A 19,066-nucleotide genomic window follows, 5' to 3' on the forward strand; every position below is an offset into this window, starting at 1 on the left:
ATTATAGAGACTAGCAGTCCCTGTGTATATTATAGAGAATAGCAGTCCCTGTGTATATTTTCGAGAAAAGCCCCCTGTGTATATTATAGAGACTAGCAGTCCCTGTGTATATTATAGAGAATAGCAGTCCCTGTGTATATTATAGAGACTAGCAGTCCCTGTGTATATTATAGAGAATAGCAGTCCCTGTGTATATTTTCGAGAATAGCCCCCTGTGTAGATTATAGAGAATTGCAGTCCCTGTGTATATTATAGAGAATAGCAGTCCCTGTGTATATTATAGAGAATTGCAGTCACTGTGTATATTACAGAGAATAGCAGTCCCTGTGTATATTACAGAGAATAGCAGTCCCTGTGTATATTTAGAGAATAGCAACCCCTGTGTATATTACAGAGAATAGCAGTCCCTGTGTATATTACAGAGAATAGCAGTCCCGGTGTATATTACAGAGAATAGCAGTCCCTGTGTATATTTAGAGAATAGCAGCCCCTGTGTGTATTATAGAGAATAGCAGTCCCTGTGTATATTACAGAGAATAGCAGCCCCTGTGTATATTATAGAGAATAGCAGCCCCTGTGTATATTATAGAGAATAGCAGCCCCTGTGTATATTATAGAGAATAGCAGCCCCTGTGTATATTATAGAGAATAGCAGTCCCTGTGTATATTATAGAGAATAGCAGTCCCTGTGTATATTATAGAGAATCGCCCCCTATGTATATTATAGAGAATAGCAGCCACTGTGTATATTATAGAGAATAGCACCACCTGTGTATATTATAGAGAATAGGTGCCCCTGTGTATATTATAGAGAATAGCAGTCCCTGTGTATATTATAGAGAATAGAAGCCCCGCTGTATATTATAGAGAATAGCAGCCCCTGTGTATATTATAGAGAATAGTAGCCCCTGTGTATATTATAGAGAATCGCAGTCCCTGTGTATATTGTAAGAAGCCCCTGTGTATATTATAGAGAATAGCAGTCCCTGTGTATATTATAGAGAATAGCAGCCCCTGTGTATATTATAGAGAATCGCAGTCCCTGTGTATATTGTAGAGAATAGCAGCCCCTATGTATATTATAGAGAATAGCAGCCCCTGTGTATATTATCGAGAATAGCGTATGGAGAATAGTAGTCCTTGTGTATATTATAGAAAATAGCAGTCCCTGTTTATATTTTGGCGAATAGCAGCCCCTTATCTATATTATAGAGAATAGCAGTCCCAGTGTATATTTTTTTTAAAAAGCAGCCTGTGTATATTATTGAGAATAGCAGCCCCTGTGTATATTATAGAGAATAGCAGCCCCTGTGTATATTATAGAGACTAGCAGTCCCTGTGTATATTAGAGAATAGCAGCCCCTGTGTATATTACAGAGAATAGCAGTCCCTGAGTATATTATCGAGAATAGCAGTCCCTGTGTATATTTAGAGAATAGCAGCCCCTGTGTATATTACAGAGAATAGCAGTCCCTGTGTATATTATAGAGAATAGTGCCCCCTGTGTATATTAGAGAATAGCAGTCCCTGTGGATATTATAAAGAATAGCAGCCTTTGGATATTATAGACAATAGCAGTCCATGTGTATATTATAGAGAATGGCAGTCCCTGTGTATATTATAGAGAATAGCAGCCCCTGTGTATATTATAGAGAATCGCAGTCCCTGTGTATATTGTAGAGAATAGCAGCCCCTATGTATATTATAGAGAATAGCAGCCCCTGTGTATATTATCGAGAATAGCGTATGGAGAATAGTAGTCCTTGTGTATATTATAGAAAATAGCAGTCCCTGTTTATATTTTGGCGAATAGCAGCCCCTTATCTATATTATAGAGAATAGCAGTCCCAGTGTATATTTTTTTTAAAAAGCAGCCTGTGTATATTATTGAGAATAGCAGCCCCTGTGTATATTATAGAGAATAGCAGTCCTTGTGTATATTATAGAGAATAGAAGCCCCTGTGAATATTATAGAGAAAAGCAGCCCCCGATGTATATTATAGAGAATAGCAGTCCCAGTGTATATTTTTTGTAAAAAGCAGCCTGTGTTTATTATAGAGAATAGCACCCCCTGTGTATATTATAGAGAATAGCAGTCCCTGTGGATATGAGAGAGAATAGGAGCCCCTGTGCATATTATAGCGAATAGCAGCCCCCTATGTATATTATAGAGAATAGCAGACCCTGTGTATATTTTTTGTAAAAAGCAGCCTGTGCATATTATAGAGAATAGCACCCCGTGTATATTATCGAGAATAGCAGTCCCTGTGTATATTATAGAGAATAGGAGCCCCTGTGTATATTATAGAGAATAGCAGTCCCTGTGTATTTTATCGAGAATAGCAACCCCTGTGCATATTGTAGAGAATAGCAGCCCCTGTGTATATTATAGAGAATAGGAGCCCCTGTGTATATTATAGAGAATAGCAGTCCCTGTGTATTTTATCGAGAATAGCAACCCCTGTGTATATTATAGAGAATAGCAGGCCCTGTGTATATTATAAAGAATAGCAGTTCATTTGTATATTATAGAGAACAGTAGCCTCTGTGCATATTATAGCGAATAGCAACCCCTGTGTATGTTATAGCGAATAGACCCCCTGTGTATATTATAGAGAATTGCAGTAACTGTGTATATTAGAGAGAATAGCAGCCCCTGTGCATATTACAGAGAATCGCAGTCCCCGTGTATATTATACAGAAAAGCAGTCCATTTGTATATTATAGAGAATAGCCCTCTGTGTATATAAAAGAGAATAGCAGCAACTGTGTATATTATAGAGAATAGCAGCCCCCGGTGTATATTATAGAGAATAGCAGTCCCTGTGCATATTATCGAGAATAGCAGCCCCTGTTTGTATTATAGAGAATAGTGCACCCTGTGTATATTATAGAGAATAGCAGTCCCCGTGTATATTATAGAGAATAGCCCCCTGTGTATATTATAGTGAATAGCAGTCCATTTGTATATTATAGAGAATAGCCCCCTGTGTATATTATAGAGAATAGCAGTCCCTGTGTATATTATAGAGAATAGCAGACCCTGTGTATATTATAGAGACCAGCAGCCCCCGTGAATATTATAGAGAATAGTGCCCCCTGTGTATATTATAGAGAATAGCAGTCCCTGTGTATATTAGAGAGAATAGCAACCCCTGTGTATATTATAGAGAATAGCAGGTCCTGTGTATATTATAGGGAATAGACCCCCCCTGTATATTATAGAGAATAGCAGCACCTGTGTATATTATAGAGAATAGCAGCCCTTTTCTATATTATAGAGAATAGCAGTCCCTGTGTATATTATCGAGAATAGCAGTCCCTGTGTATATTATACAGAATAGCAGCACCTGTGTATATTATAGAGAATAGCAGTCCCTGTGTATATTATAGAGAATAGCAGTCCCTGTGTATAGTATAGAGAATAGCAGGCCCGGTGTATATTGGAGAGAATAGCACTCCCTGTGTATATTATAGAGAATAGACTCCCTGTGTATATTATAGACAATAGCAGTCCCTGTGTATATTAGAGAGAATAGCAGTCCCTGTGTACATTATAGAGAATAGACTCCCTGTGCATATTATAGACAATAGCAGTCCCTGTGTATATTAGAGAGAATAGCAGGCCCTGTGTATATTATAGCGAATAGACTCCCTGTTTATATTATAGACAATAGCAGTCCCTGTGTATATTAGAGAGAATAGCTGGCCCTGTGTATATTATAGAGAATAGACTCGCTGTGTATATTATAGACAATAGCAGTCCCTGTGTATATTAGAGAGAATAGCTAGCCCTGTGTATATTGTAGAGAATAGCAGTCCCTGTGTATATTATAGAGAATAGCAGTCCCTGTGTATATTATAGAGAATAGCAGTCCCTGTGTATATTATAGAGAATAGCAGTCCCTGTGCATATTATAGAGAATAGCAGCCCCTGTGTATATTATAGAGAATAGACTCGCTGTGTATATTATAGACAATAGCAGTCCCTGTGTATATTAGAGAGAATAGCTAGCCCTGTGTATATTGTAGAGAATAGCAGTCCCTGTGTATATTATAGAGAATAGCAGTCCCTGTGTATATTATAGAGAATAGCAGTCCCTGTGTATATTATAGAGAATAGCAGTCCCTGTGTATATTATAGAGAATAGCAGCCCCTGTGTATATTATAGAGAATAGCAGCCCCTGTGTATATTATAGAGAATAGCAGACCCTGTGTATGTTATAGCGAATAGACCCCCTGTGTATATTATAGAGAATAGCAGCAACTGTATATATTATAGAGAATAGCAGCCCCCGGTGTATATTATAGAGAATAGCAGTCCCTGTGTATATTATACAGAATAGCAGCCTCTGTGTATATTATAGAGAATAGTGCCCCCTGTGTATATTATAGAGAATAGCAGCCCCTGTGTATATTATCGAGAACAGCAGTCCATTTGTATATTGTAGAGAATAGCCCTCTGTGTATATTATAGAGAATAGCAGCAACTGTATATATTATAGAGAATAGCAGCCCCTGGTGTATATTATAGAGAATAGCAGTCCCTGTGTATATTATCGAGAATAGCAGTCCCTGTGTATATTATAGAGAATAGTAGTCACTGTGTATATTATAGAGAATAGTAGTCCCTGTGTATATTTTCGAAAATAGCCCCCTGTGTATTTTATAGAGAATAGCAGTCCCTGTGTATATTATAGAGACTAGCAGTCCCTGTGTATATTATAGAGAATAGCAGTCCCTGTGTATATTTTCGAGAAAAGCCCCCTGTGTATATTATAGAGACTAGCAGTCCCTGTGTATATTATAGAGAATAGCAGTCCCTGTGTATATTATAGAGACTAGCAGTCCCTGTGTATATTATAGAGAATAGCAGTCCCTGTGTATATTTTCGAGAATAGCCCCCTGTGTAGATTATAGAGAATTGCAGTCCCTGTGTATATTATAGAGAATAGCAGTCCCTGTGTATATTATAGAGAATTGCAGTCACTGTGTATATTACAGAGAATAGCAGTCCCTGTGTATATTACAGAGAATAGCAGTCCCTGTGTATATTTAGAGAATAGCAACCCCTGTGTATATTACAGAGAATAGCAGTCCCTGTGTATATTACAGAGAATAGCAGTCCCGGTGTATATTACAGAGAATAGCAGTCCCTGTGTATATTTAGAGAATAGCAGCCCCTGTGTGTATTATAGAGAATAGCAGTCCCTGTGTATATTACAGAGAATAGCAGCCCCTGTGTATATTATAGAGAATAGCAGCCCCTGTGTATATTATAGAGAATAGCAGCCCCTGTGTATATTATAGAGAATAGCAGCCCCTGTGTATATTATAGAGAATAGCAGTCCCTGTGTATATTATAGAGAATAGCAGTCCCTGTGTATATTATAGAGAATCGCCCCCTATGTATATTATAGAGAATAGCAGCCACTGTGTATATTATAGAGAATAGCACCACCTGTGTATATTATAGAGAATAGGTGCCCCTGTGTATATTATAGAGAATAGCAGTCCCTGTGTATATTATAGAGAATAGAAGCCCCGCTGTATATTATAGAGAATAGCAGCCCCTGTGTATATTATAGAGAATAGTAGCCCCTGTGTATATTATAGAGAATCGCAGTCCCTGTGTATATTGTAAGAAGCCCCTGTGTATATTATAGAGAATAGCAGTCCCTGTGTATATTATAGAGAATAGCAGCCCCTGTGTATATTATAGAGAATCGCAGTCCCTGTGTATATTGTAGAGAATAGCAGCCCCTATGTATATTATAGAGAATAGCAGCCCCTGTGTATATTATCGAGAATAGCGTATGGAGAATAGTAGTCCTTGTGTATATTATAGAAAATAGCAGTCCCTGTTTATATTTTGGCGAATAGCAGCCCCTTATCTATATTATAGAGAATAGCAGTCCCAGTGTATATTTTTTTTAAAAAGCAGCCTGTGTATATTATTGAGAATAGCAGCCCCTGTGTATATTATAGAGAATAGCAGCCCCTGTGTATATTATAGAGACTAGCAGTCCCTGTGTATATTAGAGAATAGCAGCCCCTGTGTATATTACAGAGAATAGCAGTCCCTGAGTATATTATCGAGAATAGCAGTCCCTGTGTATATTTAGAGAATAGCAGCCCCTGTGTATATTACAGAGAATAGCAGTCCCTGTGTATATTATAGAGAATAGTGCCCCCTGTGTATATTAGAGAATAGCAGTCCCTGTGGATATTATAAAGAATAGCAGCCTTTGGATATTATAGACAATAGCAGTCCATGTGTATATTATAGAGAATGGCAGTCCCTGTGTATATTATAGAGAATAGCAGCCCCTGTGTATATTATAGAGAATCGCAGTCCCTGTGTATATTGTAGAGAATAGCAGCCCCTATGTATATTATAGAGAATAGCAGCCCCTGTGTATATTATCGAGAATAGCGTATGGAGAATAGTAGTCCTTGTGTATATTATAGAAAATAGCAGTCCCTGTTTATATTTTGGCGAATAGCAGCCCCTTATCTATATTATAGAGAATAGCAGTCCCAGTGTATATTTTTTTTAAAAAGCAGCCTGTGTATATTATTGAGAATAGCAGCCCCTGTGTATATTATAGAGAATAGCAGCCCCTGTGTATATTATAGAGACTAGCAGTCCCTGTGTATATTAGAGAATAGCAGCCCCTGTGTATATTACAGAGAATAGCAGTCCCTGAGTATATTATCGAGAATAGCAGTCCCTGTGTATATTTAGAGAATAGCAGCCCCTGTGTATATTACAGAGAATAGCAGTCCCTGTGTATATTATAGAGAATAGTGCCCCCTGTGTATATTAGAGAATAGCAGTCCCTGTGGATATTATAAAGAATAGCAGCCTTTGTATATTATAGACAATAGCAGTCCATGTGTATATTATAGAGAATGGCAGTCCCTGTGTATATTATAGAGAATAGCAGCACATGTGTATATTATAGAGAATAGGAGTCCCTGTGTATATTATAGAGAATAGCAGTACATTTGTATATTAGAGAATAGCCCCCTGTGTATATTATAGAGAATAGCAGTCCCTGTGTATATTATAGAGAATAGCAGACCCTGTGTATATTATAGAGACTAGCAGCCCCCGTGAATATTATAGAGAATATGCCCCCGTGTATATTATAGAGAATAGCAGTCCTTGTGTCTATTATAGAGAATAGCCCCCTGTGTATATTCTAGAGAATAGCAGTCCCTGTGTATATTATAGAGAATAGCAGTCCCTGTGTATATTATAGAGAATAGCAGCCCCTTTGTGTATTATAGAGACTAGCAGTTCCTCTGTATATTACAGAGAATAGCAGCCCCTGTGTATATTATAGAGAATAGCAGTCCCTGTGTATATTATAGAGAATCGCCCCCTATGTATATTATAGAGAATAGCAGCCACTGTGTATATTATAGAGAATAGCAGTCCCTGTGTATATTGTAGAGAATAGCACCACCTGTGTATATTATAGAGAATAGGAGCCCCTGTGTATATTATAGAGAATAGCAGTCCCTGTGTATATTATAGAGAATAGAAGCCCCGCTGTATATTATAGAGAATAGCAGCCCCTGTGTATATTGTAGAGAATAGCAGCCCCTGTGTATATTATAGAGAATAGCAGCCCCTGTGTATATTATAAGAAGCCCCTGTGTATATTATAGAGAATAGCAGTCCCTGTGTATATTATAGAGAATAGCAGTCCCTGTGTATATTATAGAGAATAGCAGCCCCTTTGTGTATTATAGAGACTAGCAGTTCCTCTGTATATTACAGAGAATAGCAGCCCCTGTGTATATTATAGAGAATAGCAGTCCCTGTGTATATTATAGAGAATCGCCCCCTATGTATATTATAGAGAATAGCAGCCACTGTGTATATTATAGAGAATAGCAGTCCCTGTGTATATTGTAGAGAATAGCACCACCTGTGTATATTATAGAGAATAGGAGCCCCTGTGTATATTATAGAGAATAGCAGTCCCTGTGTATATTATAGAGAATAGAAGCCCCGCTGTATATTATAGAGAATAGCAGCCCCTGTGTATATTGTAGAGAATAGCAGCCCCTGTGTATATTATAGAGAATAGCAGCCCCTGTGTATATTATAAGAAGCCCCTGTGTATATTATAGAGAATAGCAGTCCCTGTGTATATTATAGAGAATAGCAGCCCCTGTGTATATTATAGAGAATAGCAGTCCCTGTGTATATTATAGAGAATCGCAGTCCCTGTGTATATTATAAGAAGCCCCTGTGTATATTATAGAGAATAGCAGTCCCTGTGTATATTATAGAGAATAGCAGCCCCTGTGTATATTGTAGAGAATAGCAGCCCCTGTGTATATTGTAGAGAATAGCAGCCCCTGTGTATATTATCGAGAATAGCGTGTAGAGAATAGTAGTCCTTGTGTATATTATAGAAAATAGCAGTCCCTGTTTATATTATAGCGAATAGCAGCCCCTTATCTATATTATAGAGAATAGCAGTCCCAGTGTATATTTTTTTTAAAAAGCAGCCTGTGTATATTATTGAGAATAGCAGCCCCTGTGTATATTATAGAGAATAGCATCCCCTGTGTATATTATAGAGAATAGCAGTCCCTGTGTATATTATAGAGAATAGCAGTCCCTGTGTATATTATAGAGAATCGCCCCCTATGTATATTATAGAGAATAGCAGCCACTGTGTATATTATAGAGAATAGCACCACCTGTGTATATTATAGAGAATAGGTGCCCCTGTGTATATTATAGAGAATAGCAGTCCCTGTGTATATTATAGAGAATAGAAGCCCCGCTGTATATTATAGAGAATAGCAGCCCCTGTGTATATTATAGAGAATAGTAGCCCCTGTGTATATTATAGAGAATCGCAGTCCCTGTGTATATTGTAAGAAGCCCCTGTGTATATTATAGAGAATAGCAGTCCCTGTGTATATTATAGAGAATCGCAGCCCCTGTGTATATTATAGAGAATCGCAGTCCCTGTGTATATTGTAGAGAATAGCAGCCCCTATGTATATTATAGAGAATAGCAGCCCCTGTGTATATTATCGAGAATAGCGTATGGAGAATAGTAGTCCTTGTGTATATTATAGAAAATAGCAGTCCCTGTTTATATTTTGGCGAATAGCAGCCCCTTATCTATATTATAGAGAATAGCAGTCCCAGTGTATATTTTTTTTAAAAAGCAGCCTGTGTATATTATTGAGAATAGCAGCCCCTGTGTATATTATAGAGAATAGCAGCCCCTGTGTATATTATAGAGACTAGCAGTCCCTGTGTATATTAGAGAATAGCAGCCCCTGTGTATATTACAGAGAATAGCAGTCCCTGAGTATATTATCGAGAATAGCAGTCCCTGTGTATATTTAGAGAATAGCAGCCCCTGTGTATATTACAGAGAATAGCAGTCCCTGTGTATATTATAGAGAATAGTGCCCCCTGTGTATATTAGAGAATAGCAGTCCCTGTGGATATTATAAAGAATAGCAGCCTTTGTATATTATAGACAATAGCAGTCCATGTGTATATTATAGAGAATGGCAGTCCCTGTGTATATTATAGAGAATAGCAGCACATGTGTATATTATAGAGAATAGGAGTCCCTGTGTATATTATAGAGAATAGCAGTACATTTGTATATTAGAGAATAGCCCCCTGTGTATATTATAGAGAATAGCAGTCCCTGTGTATATTATAGAGAATAGCAGACCCTGTGTATATTATAGAGACTAGCAGCCCCCGTGAATATTATAGAGAATATGCCCCCGTGTATATTATAGAGAATAACAGTCCTTGTGTCTATTATAGAGAATAGCCCCCTGTGTATATTCTAGAGAATAGCAGTCCCTGTGTATATTATAGAGAATAGCAGTCCCTGTGTATATTATAGAGAATAGCAGCCCCTTTGTGTATTATAGAGACTAGCAGTTCCTCTGTATATTACAGAGAATAGCAGCCCCTGTGTATATTATAGAGAATAGCAGTCCCTGTGTATATTATAGAGAATCGCCCCCTATGTATATTATAGAGAATAGCAGCCACTGTGTATATTATAGAGAATAGCAGTCCCTGTGTATATTGTAGAGAATAGCACCACCTGTGTATATTATAGAGAATAGGAGCCCCTGTGTATATTATAGAGAATAGCAGTCCCTGTGTATATTATAGAGAATAGAAGCCCCGCTGTATATTATAGAGAATATCAGCCCCTGTGTATATTGTAGAGAATAGCAGCCCCTGTGTATATTATAGAGAATAGCAGCCCCTGTGTATATTATAAGAAGCCCCTGTGTATATTATAGAGAATAGCAGTCCCTGTGTATATTATAGAGAATAGCAGCCCCTGTGTATATTATAGAGAATAGCAGCCCCTGTGTATATTATAGAGAATAGCAGTCCCTGTGTATATTATAGAGAATCGCAGTCCCTGTGTATATTATAAGAAGCCCCTGTGTATATTATAGAGAATAGCAGTCCCTGTGTATATTATAGAGAATAGCAGCCCCTGTGTATATTGTAGAGAATAGCAGCCCCTGTGTATATTGTAGAGAATAGCAGCCCCTGTGTATATTATCGAGAATAGCGTGTAGAGAATAGTAGTCCTTGTGTATATTATAGAAAATAGCAGTCCCTGTTTATATTATAGCGAATAGCAGCCCCTTATCTATATTATAGAGAATAGCAGTCCCAGTGTATATTTTTTTTAAAAAGCAGCCTGTGTATATTATTGAGAATAGCAGCCCCTGTGTATATTATAGAGAATAGCACCCCCTGTGTATATTATAAAGAATAGCAGTCCCTGTGTCTATTATAGAGAACAGCAGCCCCTGTGTATATTATAGAGAATTGCAGTCACTGTGTATATTATAGAGAATAGCACCCCCTGTGTATATTATAGAGAATAGCAGTCCCTGTGTATATTATAGAGAATAGCAACCCCTGTATATATTATAGAGAATAGCAGCCCCTATGTATATTATAGCGAATAGACCCCCTGTGTATATTATAGAGAATAGCAGTCCCTGTGTATATTATAGAGAATAGAAGCACCGCTGTATATTATAGAGTATAGCAGCCCCTGTGTATATTATAGAGACTAAAAGCCCCTGTGTATATTATAGAGAATAGCAGTCCCTGTGTATATTATAAGCAGCCCCTGTGTATATTATAGAGAATAGCAGTCCCTGTGCATATTACAGAGAATAGCAGCCCCTGTGTATATTATAGAGAATAGCAGTCCCTGTGTATATTATAGAGAATAGCAGCCCCTGTGTATATTATAGAGAATAGCAGCCCCTGTGTATATTATAGAGAATAGCAGCCCTTGTGTGTATTATAGAGAATAGCAGTCCCTGTGTATATTATAGAGAATAGCAGCCCCTATGTCTGTGCATCTTTGTATAATATATTGGACTCGAGAAGATGGTGTTGTTCTCCTTGGAGCAGAGAAGGTTGAGAGGAGATTCAATCGAGGTGTTCAGAATCACAAGGGGTGTAAACAGAGTGGATCGAGAGAAACTGTTCCCATTGGTGGGAACGCGCTGCCCGAGAGGGCGATGGAGGCAGACTCAATCCTGGCTTTCAAAAGGGAGTTGGGTAAGTCCCTGAAGGAGAGAGATTTGCCGGGCTCCGGGGAAAGGGCGGGGGGAGTGGGACTGGCTGAGGTGCTCCTGCAGTGAGCCGTCACGGGTTCGAGGGGCCGAATGGCCTCTGTCTGTGCTGTAACCCTGTCTATGAATAATATATTTTCAAGATTTATACAATTGTCAACTTATTCCACGATAAATCACAATGTCCACATGCATAATGGTGACAGCTCTATGTAAACATGTCACGATGAAATTACACCCTCCCACCAGTGGAGGCACTGCAGTGCCTTGGTTTTTCATCTCCAAGCTCCCCAGCCTATAGGGCAGAGAAAGTTCAAGGCTTCAGCCAATTCTAGCTCTCAAATTATTAATTAATTGTAAATAATGATAATTTACAAAAGGTAAGTCCAGAATATGATTTTAAAATGGGACTGAATTAGGTTAATGCGTCCCAATCGAATTCTGTCTTTTTTTCCTCCCAGTATGCTTCACCACAGAAGATCGACATTTGTATAGAGATACAATGCGAATTATTTCTTCTGGTCTTAATAGTTCTTCGAAAACAGATTTAAATTGACCTCAAGGCAACAAACTGTATAAAATCATTTCACGTTTCCCGCTGATAAGGGGGTAAAACACTGTTTTGAGATGAGCAAATGTTTCAAAAAATGAGATGAATTTCAAGTAATTAAAAGAAATTAATGAAACCACAACCTTGGTAACAAACATTTAACGCATTAAAACCGCCCCCCCCAAAAAAAATTGCAATTTTATGGTTTCACATAAAAAAATTCAATACTGTTGCAATTTTCAGAATGTTTAACCCCCAAAATTCAAATTTTGTCCCAATTTAAAGCTTTTACCCAAAAAATTAAACCCTGTTGCAATTTTAAGAATGTTTAACCCCCCCAAAAATTGAAATTTATTCCCAGTTTTAAGATTCAACCCAAACATATACAACCCTGCTGCAATTTTCTGAAGGTTCCCCCCACCCCGTAAAAAATGTTGGGACCACTTGTGACGGTCACATTTATTGACCACTTGTGACGGTCACATTGACCACTTGTGACGGTCACATTTATTGACCACTTGTGACGGTCGCATTTATTGACCACTTGTGACGGTCACATTTATTGACCACTTGGTCACATTATTGACCACTTGTGATGGTCACATTATTGACCACTTGGTCACATTATTGACCACTTGTGACGGTCACATTGACCACTTGTGACGGTCACATTATTGACCACTTGTGACGGTCACATTATTGACCACTATGATGGCTACATTACTGACCACTTGTGACGGTCACATTATTGACCACTTGCGACGGTCACATTATTGACCACTTGTGACGGTCACATTATTGACCACTATGACGGCCACATTACTGACCACTTGTGACGGTCACATTATTGACCGCTTGTGATGATTACATTACTGACCACATGTGACGGTCACATTATTGACCACTTGTGACGGTCACATTATTGACCACTTGCGACGGTCCCATTGACCACTTGCGACGGTCCCATTGACCACTTGCGACGGTCACATTATTGACCACTTGCGACGGTCACATTATTGACCACTTGCGACGGTCACATTATTGACCACTTGTGACGGTCACATTATTGACCACTTGTGACGGTCACATTATTGACCACTTGCGACGGTCCCATTGACCACTTGCGATGGTCACATTATTGACCACTTGTGACGGTCACATTATTGACCACTTGCGACGGTCCCATTGACCACTTGCGACGGTCACATTATTGACCACTTGTGACGGTCACATTATTGACCACTTGTGACAGTCACATTATTGACCACTTGTGACGGTGACATTACTGACCACTTGCGACGGTCACATTATTGACCACTTGTGACGGTCCCATTGACCACTTGTGACAGTCACATTATTGACCACTTGTGACGGTCACATTACTGACCACTTGCGACGGTCACATTATTGACCACTTGTGACGGTCCCATTGACCACTTGTGACAGTCACATTATTGACCACTTGTGACGGTCACATTACTGACCACTTGCGACGGTCACATTATTGACCACTTGCGACGGTCCCATTGACCACTTGCGACGGTCCCATTGACCACTTGCGACGGTCACATTATTGACCACTTTAGACGGTCACATTATTGACCACTTGCGACGGTCACATTATTGACCACTTGCGACGGTCACATTATTGACCACTTGTGACGGTCACATTATTGACCACTTGCGACGGTCACATTATTGACCACTTGTGACGGTCACATTATTGACCACTTGCGACGGTCCCATTGACCACTTGCGACGGTCACATTATTGACCACTTGTGACGGTCACATTATTGACCACTTGTGACAGTCACATTATTGACCACTTGTGACGGTCACATTACTGACCACTTGCGACGGTCACATTATTGACCACTTGTGACGGTCCCATTGACCACTTGTGACGGTCACATTACTGACCACTTGTGACGGTCACATTATTGACCACTTGTGACGGTCACATTATTGACCACTTGTGACAGTCACATTATTGACCACTTGTGACGGTCACATTTCTGACCACTTGCGACGGTCACATTATTGACCACTTGTGACGGTCCCATTGACCACTTGTGACGGTCCCATTGACCACTTGTGACAGTCACATTATTGACCACTTGCGACGGTCCCATTGACCACTTGTGACAGTCACATTATTGACCACTTGCGACGGTCCCATTGACCACTTGTGACGGTCACATTATTGACCACTTGTGACAGTCACATTATTGACCACTTGTGACGGTCCCATTGACCACTTGTGACGGTCCCATTGACCACTTGCGACGGTCACATTATTGACCACTTGCGACGGTCCCATTGACCACTTGTGACGGTCACATTATTGACCACTTGTGACGGTCCCATTGACCACTTGCGACGGTCACATTATTGACCACTTGTGACGGTCACATTATTGACCACTTGCGACGGTCACATTATTGACCACTTGTGACGGTCACATTATTGACCACTTGCGACGGTCACATTATTGACCACTTGCGACGGTCCCATTGACCACTTGCGACAGTCACATTATTGACCACTTGCGACGGTCCCATTGACCACTTGCGACGGTCACATTATTGACCACTTGCGACGGTCACATTATTGACCACTTGTGACGGTCACATTATTGACCACTTGCGACGGTCACATTATTGACCACTTGCGACGGTCCCATTGACCACTTGCGACGGTCACATTATTGACCACTTGCGACGGTCACATTATTGACCACTTGCGACGGTCACATTATTGACCACTTGCGACGGTCACATTATTGACCACTTGCGACGGTCACATTACTGACCACTTGCGACGGTCACATTATTGACCACTTGTGACGGTCCCATTGACCACTTGTGACGGTCCCATTGACCACTTGTGACGGTCACATTATTGACCACTTGTGACGGTCACATTATTGACCACTTGTGACGGTCACATTACTGACCACTTGCGACGGTCCCATTGACCACTTGCGACAGTCACATTATTGACCACTTGTGACGTTCACATTATTGACCACTTGCGACGCTCCCATTGACCACTTGTGACGGTCACATTATTGACCACTTGTGACGGTCACATTGACCACTTGTGACGGTCAAATTATTGACCACTTGTGACGGTCACATTGACCACTTGTGACGGTCACATTATTGACCACTTGCGACGGTCACATTATTGACCACTTGCGACGCTCCCATTGACCACTTGTGACGGTCACATTATTGACCACTTGTGACGGTCACATTGACCACTTGCGACAGTCACATTATTGACCACTTGTGACGGTCACATTGACCACTTGTGACGGTCACATTATTGACCACTTGCGACGGTCACATTATTGACCACTTGCGACGCTCCCATTGACCACTTGTGACGGTCCCATTGACCACTTGTGACGGTCCCATTGACCACTTGTGACGGTCACATTATTGACCACTTGTGACGGTCACATTATTGACCACTTGGTCACATTATTGACCACTTGCGACGGTCCCATTGACCACTTGCGACGGTCACATTGACCACTTGCAATGGTCCCATTGACCACTTGCGATGGTCCCATTGACCACTTGCGACGGTCACATTATTGACCACTTGCGACGGTCACATTGACCACTTGTGACGGTCACATTATTGACCACTTGTGACGGTCACATTATTGACCACTTGCGACGGTCACATTATTGACCACTTGTGACGGTCACATTATTGACCACTTGCGACGGTCACATTATTGACCACTTGCGACGGTCCCATTGACCACTTGCGACGGTCACATTGACCACTTGCGATGGTCCCATTGACCACTTGCGATGGTCCCATTGACCACTTGCGACGGTCACATTATTGACCACTTGCGACGGTCACATTGACCACTTGTGACGGTCACATTATTGACCACTTGTGACGGTCACATTATTGACCACTTGCGACGGTCACATTATTGACCACTTGTGACGGTCACATTATTGACCACTTGCGACGGTCACATTATTGACCACTTGCGACGGTCCCATTGACCACTTGCGACGGTCACATTATTGACCACTTGCGACGGTCCCATTGACCACTTGCGACAGTCACATTATTGACCACTTGCGACGGTCCCATTGACCACTTGCGACGGTCACATTATTGACCACTTGCGACGGTCACATTATTGACCACTTGTGACGGTCACATTATTGACCACTTGCGACGGTCACATTATTGACCACTTGCGACGGTCCCATTGACCACTTGCGACGGTCACATTATTGACCACTTGCGACGGTCACATTATTGACCACTTGCGACGGTCACATTATTGACCACTTGCGACGGTCACATTATTGACCACTTGCGACGGTCACATTATTGACCACTTGCGACGGTCACATTACTGACCACTTGCGACGGTCACATTATTGACCACTTGTGACGGTCCCATTGACCACTTGTGACGGTCCCATTGACCACTTGTGACGGTCACATTATTGACCACTTGTGACGGTCACATTATTGACCACTTGTGACGGTCACATTACTGACCACTTGCGACGGTCCCATTGACCACTTGCGACAGTCACATTATTGACCACTTGTGACGGTCACATTATTGACCACTTGTGACGGTCACATTATTGACCACTTGCGACGGTCACATTATTGACCACTTGCGACGGTCCCATTGACCACTTGCGACAGTCACATTATTGACCACTTGTGACGGTCACATTGACCACTTGTGACGGTCACATTATTGACCACTTGCGACGGTCACATTATTGACCACTTGCGACGCTCCCATTGACCACTTGTGACGGTCCCATTGACCACTTGTGACGGTCCCATTGACCACTTGTGACGGTCACATTATTGACCACTTGTGACGGTCACATTATTGACCACTTGGTCACATTATTGACCACTTGCGACGGTCCCATTGACCACTTGCGACGGTCACATTGACCACTTGCGATGGTCCCATTGACCACTTGCGATGGTCCCATTGACCACTTGCGACGGTCACATTATTGACCACTTGCGACGGTCACATTATTGACCACTTGCGATGGTCCCATTGACCACTTGCGACGGTCACATTGACCACTCGCGACGGTCACATTATTGACCACTTGCGACGGTCCCATTGACCACTTGCGACGGTCACATTATTGACCACTTGTGACGGTCACATTATTGACCACTTGCGATGGTCCCATTGACCACTTGTGACGGTCCCATTGACCACTTGCGACGGTCCCATTGACCACTTGCGACGGTCACATTACTGACAACATGTCACGTGTAAACACACAGATAATTGCCTCAAACCCACACTGAAGACCGCCCTCCACAAACCAGATGCTCCACACTCCAGCTGCCAGTTAAAGCCAGCCCCCGCCCCCCCCCCCAGGCGAGGAAGACCACGGGGCTCGGGTTTCAGACACGGACATCTGTAAAAAAAATATATATTAAAAAATAAAAATGGAGAAATTGCACAACTAGCACCAGGGTGGGTTGCCTTTACCTAATTGAGGGTGGGTTCTCCTCAGGATTAGCCGGGAGGGAGGGTGTTTGGGGGCGGATGGAGGCGGATTGTAAATGGGGCCCTCCGCCGCCGCCTTCAAAAAGCGCGCCAAACCACCAGGAGCAAATGGCGCCCGGCGCCGCCCCCCCGCCGCGCATGCGCTCACTCCCGCGCGTGCGAAGCCGCGCCCCTGAGCTTGAAATCATCTCAACGTGTGTGTGTGTCCCGTCCCCACCCCCCTTCCGCCGCGCATGCGTTCTCATCTGCCACGCCCTCGCCGGCTCTGCTGAGCCACGCCCCCCCCCACCCCACCCTTGGCATATTTCCGCACTGCGCAGGCGCGAGCCCACCCTGTTTAAAAAAAACCCCACTCGGTCAAGGCCCGCCGCGCATGCGCGCTTGCCCACCCTCCTCCGACGGGCGCGACCATCTCTCGCCCCGCCCCGCTGGCGAAAGGAGGGGAGGGGGGGGACGAAAAGCCGGAGGGGGTGAGAAATGAGGGCTGGAGCGCTCCGAGGGTGGATCCATCGGCTTCAATCCCTCCCTTTAATGGGATTCAATCCACCTGTGGGCGCCTGGTGGCGGAAAGCGTCGTGCAATGTGTCGCTGGGGAGGTTGGAGGTTGAGCATTCCCCCCCCCCCCCCGGCCCGCAGGAGTGGTAGAGTCCGCCCGCCTGCCCCAGATTTATGAATGGGCACCAGAGCCCCCATTGTATCCAGCTGGCCACTGTTCTGTGTGTGGCCCCAGGTCTTGGCCAACTGGGCAGATATACCGCCTTCGCGGCCACCCACGGCTTCGAGATGGGCGCCCGTTCCCAGCGCCACCCACCCCCGCTGAAAGTTGGACACTTTTAACATCGGGAACAGGAGCAGCGAGCCGGCCATTCGGCCCCTCGAGCCTGCTCCGCCATTCAACGCGATCACGGGCCGATCCGATCATGGACCTCGGCTCCACTTCCCCGCCCGCTCCCCATAACCCTTCACTCCCTCATCGCTCGAACATCTCTCGGTCTCAACTCAACGCCTGCCCTCTGGGGCAGAGAATCCCAAAGATTCACCCCCCCCTCTTGAGTGAAGAAATTCCTCCTCATCTCAGTCCTCAATGGCCGACCCCTTATCCTGAGACTGTGTGGCCCCTGGTTCTAGACTCCCCAGCCCCGGGGGGGGAAACACCCTCCCTGTATCTACCCTGTCACTCCCCCTCAGAATATGGTGTGTTTCAATGAGATCACCTCCCATTCTTCTAAACTCCAGGGAGTATGGGCCTAGTTGACCCAATCTCTCCTCATAGGACAATCCCCCCATCGCAGGAATCAGTCTGGTGAATCTTCGCTGCACTCCCTCTATGGCAA

The 19,066-nt window shown here is 42.5% G+C and overlaps 1 protein-coding gene across 1 annotated transcript in view; it reads right to left on the reverse strand.

Moving 5' to 3' along the window:
- The window catches only part of LOC139240438 (doublesex- and mab-3-related transcription factor C2-like), a 60,087-nt gene extending 42,292 nt beyond the window's left edge, over positions 1 to 17,795 (reverse strand). The window contains exon 1 of the mRNA XM_070868963.1: positions 17,715 to 17,795. The gene's annotated coding sequence lies outside the window, so the exon portion shown is untranslated. The remainder of the gene's footprint in view (positions 1 to 17,714) is intronic.
- Between the last annotated feature and the right edge of the window lie 1,271 nt (positions 17,796 to 19,066).

The sequence above is a fragment of the Pristiophorus japonicus genome, chromosome 31, assembly GCF_044704955.1.
Source record: "Pristiophorus japonicus isolate sPriJap1 chromosome 31, sPriJap1.hap1, whole genome shotgun sequence".
In the NCBI taxonomy this organism is placed as follows: Eukaryota; Metazoa; Chordata; class Chondrichthyes; family Pristiophoridae; genus Pristiophorus; species Pristiophorus japonicus.